Source organism: Neophocaena asiaeorientalis, unplaced genomic scaffold (assembly GCF_003031525.2).
Source record: "Neophocaena asiaeorientalis asiaeorientalis breed wild unplaced genomic scaffold, Neophocaena_asiaeorientalis_V1.1 scaffold114, whole genome shotgun sequence".
NCBI lineage: Eukaryota > Metazoa > Chordata > Mammalia > Artiodactyla > Phocoenidae > Neophocaena > Neophocaena asiaeorientalis.
In genome coordinates, this window is record NW_020173116.1 from 4,929,142 (window position 1) to 4,938,109 (window position 8,968).

General features: G+C 44.8%; 1 protein-coding gene across 1 annotated transcript in view; it reads left to right on the forward strand.

Moving 5' to 3' along the window:
• The first annotated feature begins 8,794 nt into the window (after positions 1-8,794).
• IL1B (interleukin 1 beta) overlaps positions 8,795-8,968 on the forward strand; it is a 7,786-nt gene continuing 7,612 nt past the window's right edge. Inside the window, exon 1 of the mRNA XM_024743917.1 lies at positions 8,795-8,890. The gene's annotated coding sequence lies outside the window, so the exon portion shown is untranslated. The remainder of the gene's footprint in view (positions 8,891-8,968) is intronic.

Sequence of the window (8,968 nt, forward strand, 5' to 3'; positions counted from 1 at the left end):
ACTGGCTGTCTGTGCTGAATGAATGATGGACATTACCTTGCCTGAGCTGCCCAGCTAACCTTACTTACCATGACATGCCATTACCTCTGACCTTGTCTTTCTAGAATTCCCACATTTTCAGAGGAATTTGGAAAGCCCTCAAGAAACACTTCAAAATCGCCATACTGGAGAGACTGGAGCATCTTTCCAGGAATTTGCCTCCAGGGTATTTCTGGTGAGACCCAGGTCAGGAGAACACCACCCCTTCCTGGTTATAGTGGGAGCCCCTATCACCTCCCTGTCCCAAAAAAAACTTCATAAAAGGCTCAGAATTCCCCAGACAAGCAGGTGGACACTGCTCTGACTCAAGCCAGAGCAGCAAGTTGTCCACAGTGCCTTTGTGGCAGGAGCTGCGCTTCTGCAAGAGGATAGGACCCCTGACCGGGCCAGAACTACTCTCCTGCTCTAAGAGTCTGGGGGGCCTATTTGCTCCTGAGGAGTTTGTTCTGAGCTGGACATTGTACTTCTGGTGAGTCTCCGCTTTTCACGCAAAGATATCCTTTTCTGAGGAAACGTTTCCCTGTCAGAGGCGGTTAGCTCAGGATGGAGGCAGTGAGAGTGGTGTGGCGTGATCACTCCTGGCTTTCGTGCATGTGGTCAGCCAACATTTGTGGAGCACCGTTACGTGCCAGGCGTGGAGATCAGAGCTATCATCCGAAGCCTGCGACAGGTACATTAACAGGAAGGGAGACGAGCAAATAAAACACAATGAAGGAGGTTTGCAGAGGGTGTTAGAGGCGCACCACAGAGAGGAAGGGTGCCTACCACCCAGCTTGGGAAGGGGTTGTCATGGAGGAGGCAAAGCCCGAGCTGAGTCTTGAAGCACTAGGAGTTGGCCAAGGTATGAAGAGGAGAAGTAGGTTCCAGGCCAGAAACAACAGGCTGTGCAAAAGCACAGAAAGATCGTGGGCAAGGAGAGGAAAGCAGAAGATTCCATGGTGAGACTTGCTTGCCCAGCTCAGAAGCTCGGACTCACCCAGAAAGGGGATGGAGAGCCAGTGATGGGATTGGAGCAAGGGCTCGGTGTCACCAGATTTACTTTGTGGAGAGATCTCTGTGGCTGGTGTGTGGGGAATGGACGGATGGAGTTTCCACGGCAGCAAGTGAACCAATTAGGACATGACTGAAATAACCTAGGTGAGAAGGCAGGAAGGCTTGAACTGCAATGAAGTATGGGGATGAAAAGAAATCTACAGATCCCAGGCATTTAGGAAACACTCAAGAAAGACCTTTCCACAAACTGATGGTGGGTCATGAATGGATGGAGGGGTGAGTCCTTGGGTGGTAGAGACTGTGATACTTTCTGGTTGAATGCCTTAACCAGTGAGAGAGGGAGTGGGGAAGGGAGAGTGGAGGGCTTTTATTCTAAATACCTTTGTGTTATTTGACACTTTGAAAATGAGCGTTATATTAACAAAAAAAAAAGCCTAAGAAGGGTGTTGTTTAAATCACTACTAGTTCTAACATAGAACGTTCTGCTTCTGCACGTCATAAGTTAACTTCATAGATCATTTCTGGAACCACCATACCAAACATCACTCTCTGTAAAAATCTATTTTGAAACGTGGGTCCTATGTGACCGCTTCATTGATTCTTTACAAGATGTCGGAAGATTTTCTAACCCTCTAATATCAGGGAGAGAACGAAACTCCAGGTCAGAGGTTAGTGAAGAATTCTGTAATATCTACCCATTGCACTGAAGTTTGGGCAGAATTTTCCTAACACCTTTACACACTCAGGCGTCCTCATTCAGCAACTGGGGCAGATAACCACCCAGAGTCTGGGTACCAGACTTGACCAGTGCACCCAACAACTCCTGAGTGGCCTTGGTGAGAACTTCCTCTCCCAGAAAATAGAAAACTCAGTTCCAGCCAATAAGGAGGAAGTGAGTAAAGAAGTGAAATTAACGAAGCCATGGAAGGAAATGGCCAAATCACCTTGGATTATGTAACAACCAGCGAGTAGATGCAGACACAGCAGACAGTTGAGGAGAGAAGCGTTTTATCAGAGATTCTAGTATTTTTAGCATCATTTTTAAAAGCATAAGAGGGCTTCCCTGGTGGCGCCATGGTTGACAGTCTGCCTGCCGATGCAGGGGACACGGGTTCGTGCCCTGGTCCGGGAAGCTCCTACATGCCGCGGAGCGGCTGGGCCCGTGAGCCATGGCCGCTGAGCCTGAGCGTCCAGAGCCTGTGCTCCGCAACGGGAGGGGCCCTGACAGTGAGAGGCCCGTGTACCGCAAAAAAAAAAAAAAGCATAAGATTCCAGGGACAGAAACCCTAAAGGGATTCCTTTGACAGTGCTATAACAAAGTCTTAAGGAAAAAGGAAAGGGCAAAGGAACTCAGGCAACAGAGCCACCAGGAGCAGGTGAGAAAGTGAAGAGGAATGAGGAAGAAACTCAGAAAAGGGAAGAGAGAGAACTAAGAACCTAGTTGGAAAGTCCCTGTGCGGCCCTGAAAGAAGGAGAAAGAAGCAAATTCACACAGCTTGTCACAGCCAGGTGGGAAAAGGAGGGCAGGCAAGGGAGACAATGTAGAAAGGCTTGGGGACAGATACGTGATCCTCCAGGCCAATGTCCTTTAGAATATAACCGCATCACTGAGGAAGGAGTCTACAGATGGGCACTGTGGATTGCACAGGATAGGGGCAAGAAACGTTCGTAACAATAAAAAGTGGTTAAAAAAAAAAGGTTCTGGTTTGGGTTCAGCGAACCCATATCTGAGTCATGATTCCAACATTTACTAGTTGCGTGGTCTCAGGTACGTTACTTCTGTTGGCCTCAGTTTCCTCATTGGTGAAATGGGTGCTATTTACCTCAAAGTTTACTGTGAAGATTAAATAAGATAATGAGAAAAAGCTGCCTAGTACTTAGTAGGTGCTCAATAAAGGACAGCCTTTTTTTTTTAACTTTTTTTTCACATTGACTTTTCTTTGAGTTATAGTTGATGTACGATATTATGTAAGTTATGGGTGTCCAATATAGTGATTCACAGTTTTTAAAGGTTATACTCCATTTATGGCTATTATGAAATACTGGCTATGTTCCCTGTGTTGTACAATATATCCTTGTAGCTTACTTTACACATAATAGTTTATGTCTCTTAATCTCCTACCCCTCTCCCATCCCCTCTCCCCACTGGTAACCACTAGTTTGTCCTCTATATCTGTGAGTCTGTTCCTTTTTTGTTATATTCACTAGTTCGTTGTATTTTTTAGATTCCACATGTAAGTAATTACATACAGTATTGTCTTTCTCTGTCTGACTTATTTCACTAATCATAATACCCTCCAAGTCCATCCATGTTGCTGCAAATGGCATCATTTCGTTCTTTTTATGGCTGAGTAATATTCCATTGTACCTATGTACCACATCTTCTGTGTCCATTCATCTGTTGATGGACACTTAGGTTGCTTCCATATCTTGGCAATTGTAAATAGTGCTGCTATGAACATTGAGGCTGCGTGTATCTTTTCGAATTAGTGTTTTTGTTTTTGTTCTGTTTTTTTGAATATATACCCAGGAGTGGAATTGCTGAGTCATATGGTAGTTCTATTTTTAGTTTTTTGAGAAACGTGCATACCGTTTTCCACAGTGGCTGCACCAATTTACAGTCCCACCAACAGTGTAGGAGGGTTCCCTCTTCTTGCCAACATTTGTTATATGTGTTCTTTTTTTTTTTTTAAGCCAATTCCTTTTTTAATAGCAAGATACAAGTAAGATATGTGTTCTTTTTGATGATACCATTCTGACAGGTGTGAGGCGATATCTCTTTGTGGGTTTGATTTGCATTTCTCTGATGATTAGCGATGTTCAGCACCTGGTCATGTGCATGTTGGCCATCTGCATTCCATCTTTGGAAAAATGTTCAGATCTCCTACCATCTTTTTCATCTGGTTGTTTGTTTCTTTTTGATGTTGAATTATATGAGCAAAGACAGCTTTTTTTAAAGTACTGTTTCTAAATTTCTACCCAATAAAAATGGTGTGATGGGACCTCCCTCGTGGTTCGGTGGTTGAGACTTTGCCTTCCAATGTAGGGGGTGCAGGTTCAATCCCTGGTTGGGGAGCTAAGATCCCACATGCCTCGGGGCCAAAAAACTAAAACAGAAGCAACATTGTAAAAAATTCAATAAAAGACTTTAAAAAATGGTCCATATCCCAAAAATATCTTTTAAAAAAATGGTGTAATATAATGGGGTATGACAGGTACTCGACTCCTTCAACCTGCAGGCCATACCCAGTTAAGCCCATCCATTTACATATTACCCATGGCTGCTTTCTCGCAACAGTGGTAAAGTTGAGTGGTTGCAGCTCTTTTATACATAATGTTTCCAGGCCCCTGGTACAAGTTGTATCAGAGTACTATGTCTGAGGCCGACTCTCCTGTACACACGATGTGTGCGAAAAGATATAGAGCACAAAGCCCTTGATATCCACCTTACCCACCCAGGGCTTTTCTGTTGGATCCAAAGGAAGGGCAAGTTTTCACTGGGCTCTCAGAGGTGAAATAACAACTGAGCCTATGGGGAGAGGCCACTGGAGACCATATACCTCGCTGCACCAAACCTCCTGCTTATATATCTAAGCCCTCCTTTTTCTAGACCTAGAGGAAGAATGGAATATTCCTGGAGTCTGTCTGTCGCCTCTCTGAGTACTTGGGTCCAGGAGGGCAGGAAGCAGGCCCAAATGAGATGATGCTGTGAGAGGAAGAGCAGAGGTCTCAAAACTAAAAATCAGACTGCCCATTCCCAAATAATCCCCAAAGCAGGAGGAAAAGGAGTCAGGTATTCATGGAGACAGGTGTGGCTACACAGGACGTTGTTTATACATTCAGGTACCAGAAAGACCCGTGGAAATAATGAAAGGAAAATGCAGACTCTTACGAACAATGTTAGGAAGTCAATGCCAAGGATGAGAAGGGACGTGGGGAAAATGGGAGGGATGGTTGTGCCTTAGTTCTGTTCTGAGCAAGGGAGTGAACCAGGAAGGAATAGCCCGCAGCGGAGAGCAGTCATCACTACATGTATCACGACGATATAAGAAGTAACCCATGATTATTTTGCTAGTCGTCTTGTTCAAAGTGATCGAAGACCATTTCAATGAGGCCAACCTTGATGGGAGAGGTTCAACGCCCGAGATTAGGCATAAAACGGTACCAAGGCACTTGCTGCTCTGAATCAGGGCCAGGATCCTGTCTCAGAGGAATGACCTACCAGGGTAGAGGGCAACTTGCAGCTGAGAAGGGCTTGGGTGAGTCAGCAGCTGAAGAATTCCCCAAAAGCTGGAGCTCCCTGTGACATCCTGGCATTGCCACACCTCCCCCGCACTTCTGCTTGGTCCATTTCCCTGGGTGTCTGCATCTCCATCTCCGTCGTCGTCCCTCTTCCGGGCCCTCCCTCCATGCAACTACATCTGTGGTGAGATGTTTTCTGTTTATTGGGAACCGGAAAGAAGTGCTGGGGCCTGAGTGGTCTCCTTGGAAAGACAGGGTTTAATACATGCATTGTGCAACCGGCCTGCTTGAAACAATAAGAGGTTTCACTTCCTGAGATGGACCGGATGCTGCCAAGTTTTGGGTCTGGGCTACAGGGTCAGGATGAGACATGGTAGAACTGTAGAGAGTACTACGTCAAAGGGGATTGCCCCATGGCTCCAAACTTTCCCTTGAGGAGAAAGAATGAGGGCTCATGCACCCTGGATACTGGTGCATGAAGAGGATGGAGAAGTAGATTCATTCCTGACCTCTATCTCGATTCCCAGAAACAGAATGGATTCACTCAGAAACGACACTTGTCCCTTGCATACCTGCTCTCCTGTCACTGGTTTCCATCCTCCTTCACTCAGCTTGTAATCACATCAGCGACTGAGTGCCTCTCTGTGTTCTCTGTCAGGAGAGCTCACAGAGCTACCAGACCACCGGGTCCTGTGGACCCCCAGCATAAAGAGTCTGAGGAAGGTGGTAGTTCCTTCAGCAAGACTTGAGGACCAGGGGTTCATTTCCAGGGTGGATCTTATGAAAGGAAAACAGAGTCATCCACCAGGCTCCCTAGGCAGGGCCTCCGGGGAGTCTGCACAACCAAACACCCAATTTTATGAGGACTTAGGGACTATTGCTCCCCAAACTCCCAAGGAATGGATGCATTGAACAGGACGCAGCTCTTAGATTCTCTCTGAAACATATAACTTCCCAAAGATGGGATTCTTGTGTCTGCCCTCCTGATATCAAGATACTGAGAGCCCAATCAGAAGGCTGGTTGGTGAAGCCACTGCATCATTCTTGCCCACGGTAGAGTCTATTTCCCTCCTGCCTGTGAAAGTCAGGAACTCTCTCCCATGGACCATGTTGTGCAAGCCCAGGACTTGGCACAGAGTAAGCACATCCTTATTTGAGTAAAAACACTGTCAAATTCCTGCTCATTATTTCAGACAGCAAAGCTTTACTGCCTGAACTTACATGTCACACACTGTGCTAGACCCAGCTCTAGAAGAGTTCACAGACTCCTAAGGGAACCAGGTAAGTGAGCCAGGTTTCGATTCGGTGCTATAATAAGTGCTATAATATTGATGTGACAAAGGGGCTAGAGAAGGCACCGTTCCCAGACTCCATGCCCCATTTTTGACCCAGTCATTCATTACTTCTTCTAGGGCTACCCTGGTGCAGTACCCTGGGCAGGCACTCTTCTGGTGTCTGAGTGAAACAAAGTCTGGTGCATTTCTGTACACTAACAGAATACCCAGAGAGAAAGAAAGGAAACAATGCCATTTACAATAACATCGAAATACAAATAAATTTAACCAAGAAGGTGAAAGATCTGTACACTGAAAATTATAAGATGTTGATGAAAGAAATCAAAGACACAAATAAATGGAAAGGTATCCCATGTTTGGGACTAGAGTAACTAAAATTGTTTAACTGTCCATACTACCTAAAGCCGTCTGTAGATTCATTGCAATCCCTATCAAAATTCCAATGGCATATTTCACAGAAATATAACAAACAATCCAAAAATTTGTATGGAATCACCAAAGGCCTTGAAGAGACAAGGCAACCTTAAGAACAGCAAAGCTGGAGGCATCACACTTCCTGATTTCAGACTATATTACAGAGATATATATAGAGATATACAATATGTATATAAAAGAATATTATTTAGCCATAAAAAAGAAGAAACTCCTGCTGTTTGTCACAACGTGGATGAACCTTGAGGGTGTTATGCTAAGTAAAATAAGTGAGAGAAATTCAAATGCTGTGTGATCTCACCTATAAGTGGGATCTTAAAAAAAAAAAAAAGCAAAACTCACAGGAACAGAGAAAAGAATAGTGGTTGCCAAGGGCTAGGGGTTGGGAGAAATGGGGAGATGTTGGTCAAAGGGTACATACTTTCAGTTATAAGATGAATAAGTTCTGGGAATCTAATGTACAGTATGGTGATTATTATTAACTATATTGTATCACTGTATCATATGGCAGAAAGTTGCTAAAAGAGTAGATCTTAAATGTTCTCACCACCATATATATATGTATGTATATGTATATATGTGTGTGAGGTTATGGATGTGTCAACTAACCTCATTGTGGTAATCTTTTATATACACCTTAAACTTATACAACGTTATATGTGAATTGCATCGCGATAAAGCTAGAGAAAAAAACAAAGTCTAATAACTCTTGGACTTACCAAGGGATATAGCCTCAGCTGAATATTCTTTTTTTTTTTTTTGCGGTACGCGGGCCTCTCACTGTTGTGGCCTCTCCCGTTGGGAAGCACAGGCTCCGGACGCGCAGGCTCAGCGGCCATGGCTCACGGGCCCAGCCGCTCCGCAGCATGTGGGATCCTCCCGGACCGGGGCACGAATCCGTGTCCCCTGCATCGGCAGGCGGACTCTCAACCACCGCGCCACCAGGGAAGCCCTGAATATTCTTATTTGTAAAAATTTTCACTTTTCAGAGTTAACAGAAAAAAATTCTTTCAGGCAAAACACATCTCTGCATCTTAAAAAGGGAATGTGATCACGAAGCCTGACTTATTCACAATCTTTTCTAATACGTTCTCAATCCAGGCTCGTTTCACCGTTCACCAAACATTGATGGAGATTCCATATGCGATTGGCTAGGGTACCAGCACCCGGTCTGAATGGGTTGGATGAGCTTGTCTCCAAGGTTTCCTCAACCCCATCTGGAGCCTGAACCCCTGCACTACTGTGTTTTCTCTGCTTCATCCTAGCAAGATCAAGTGTCTCCCCAGAGGCTCCCAGTAATTACTCCCCAGTAATTGACCCAGAGCCCCCAAGGTAGAAAACAGCATGCTGGGTGCAGAACTGGCAGGGTTACCGTTACTTCATTAGGCCCATTTATCCATCTCCAAGTGGGAAGGTTCCTAAACTTATGTGCAAAGAGTGAGGGAGCATTTGTATGTGTGTCTCTCCGCGTGTCTTCCACTTTACCCCAGAGATCCTAAATTAAAACGTCCTTCTAACCTAGGAAAACCCAGTATTTTTGATTGACATCAAGTGCACAATAGTTGTCAGAGAAAACAACATATATTTGCATAATGACACATCTGCAAAAATATGTCACAGCTTGCTACCACTTGTCCTTCCAAGGATTAAAGAATTATTTCAGTTTACCCTCTCCCAGAAGTTCCCATCCATCCTCTTTTTTTTTTTTTTTTTTTTTTTTTAACTTGGTTGTGAAATCAGTTAACCAAACCGGGAAATTTCTCAGCTCCTCACTTCTGCTTTTGAAGGCCATAAAATAGTGAGGGAGAAACTGGCAGACAGCATACCTCTTGGAGGCACAACAGGCCACTCAGGGATTCTATTCTCTCCAGGCAGCCTTCATTGTCCAGGTACCACTTTAATTCTTCCTTATGACTAGGTCCTAAGGGAGTCTCTCTCTCTCTCTCTCTCTCTCTCTCTCTCTCTCC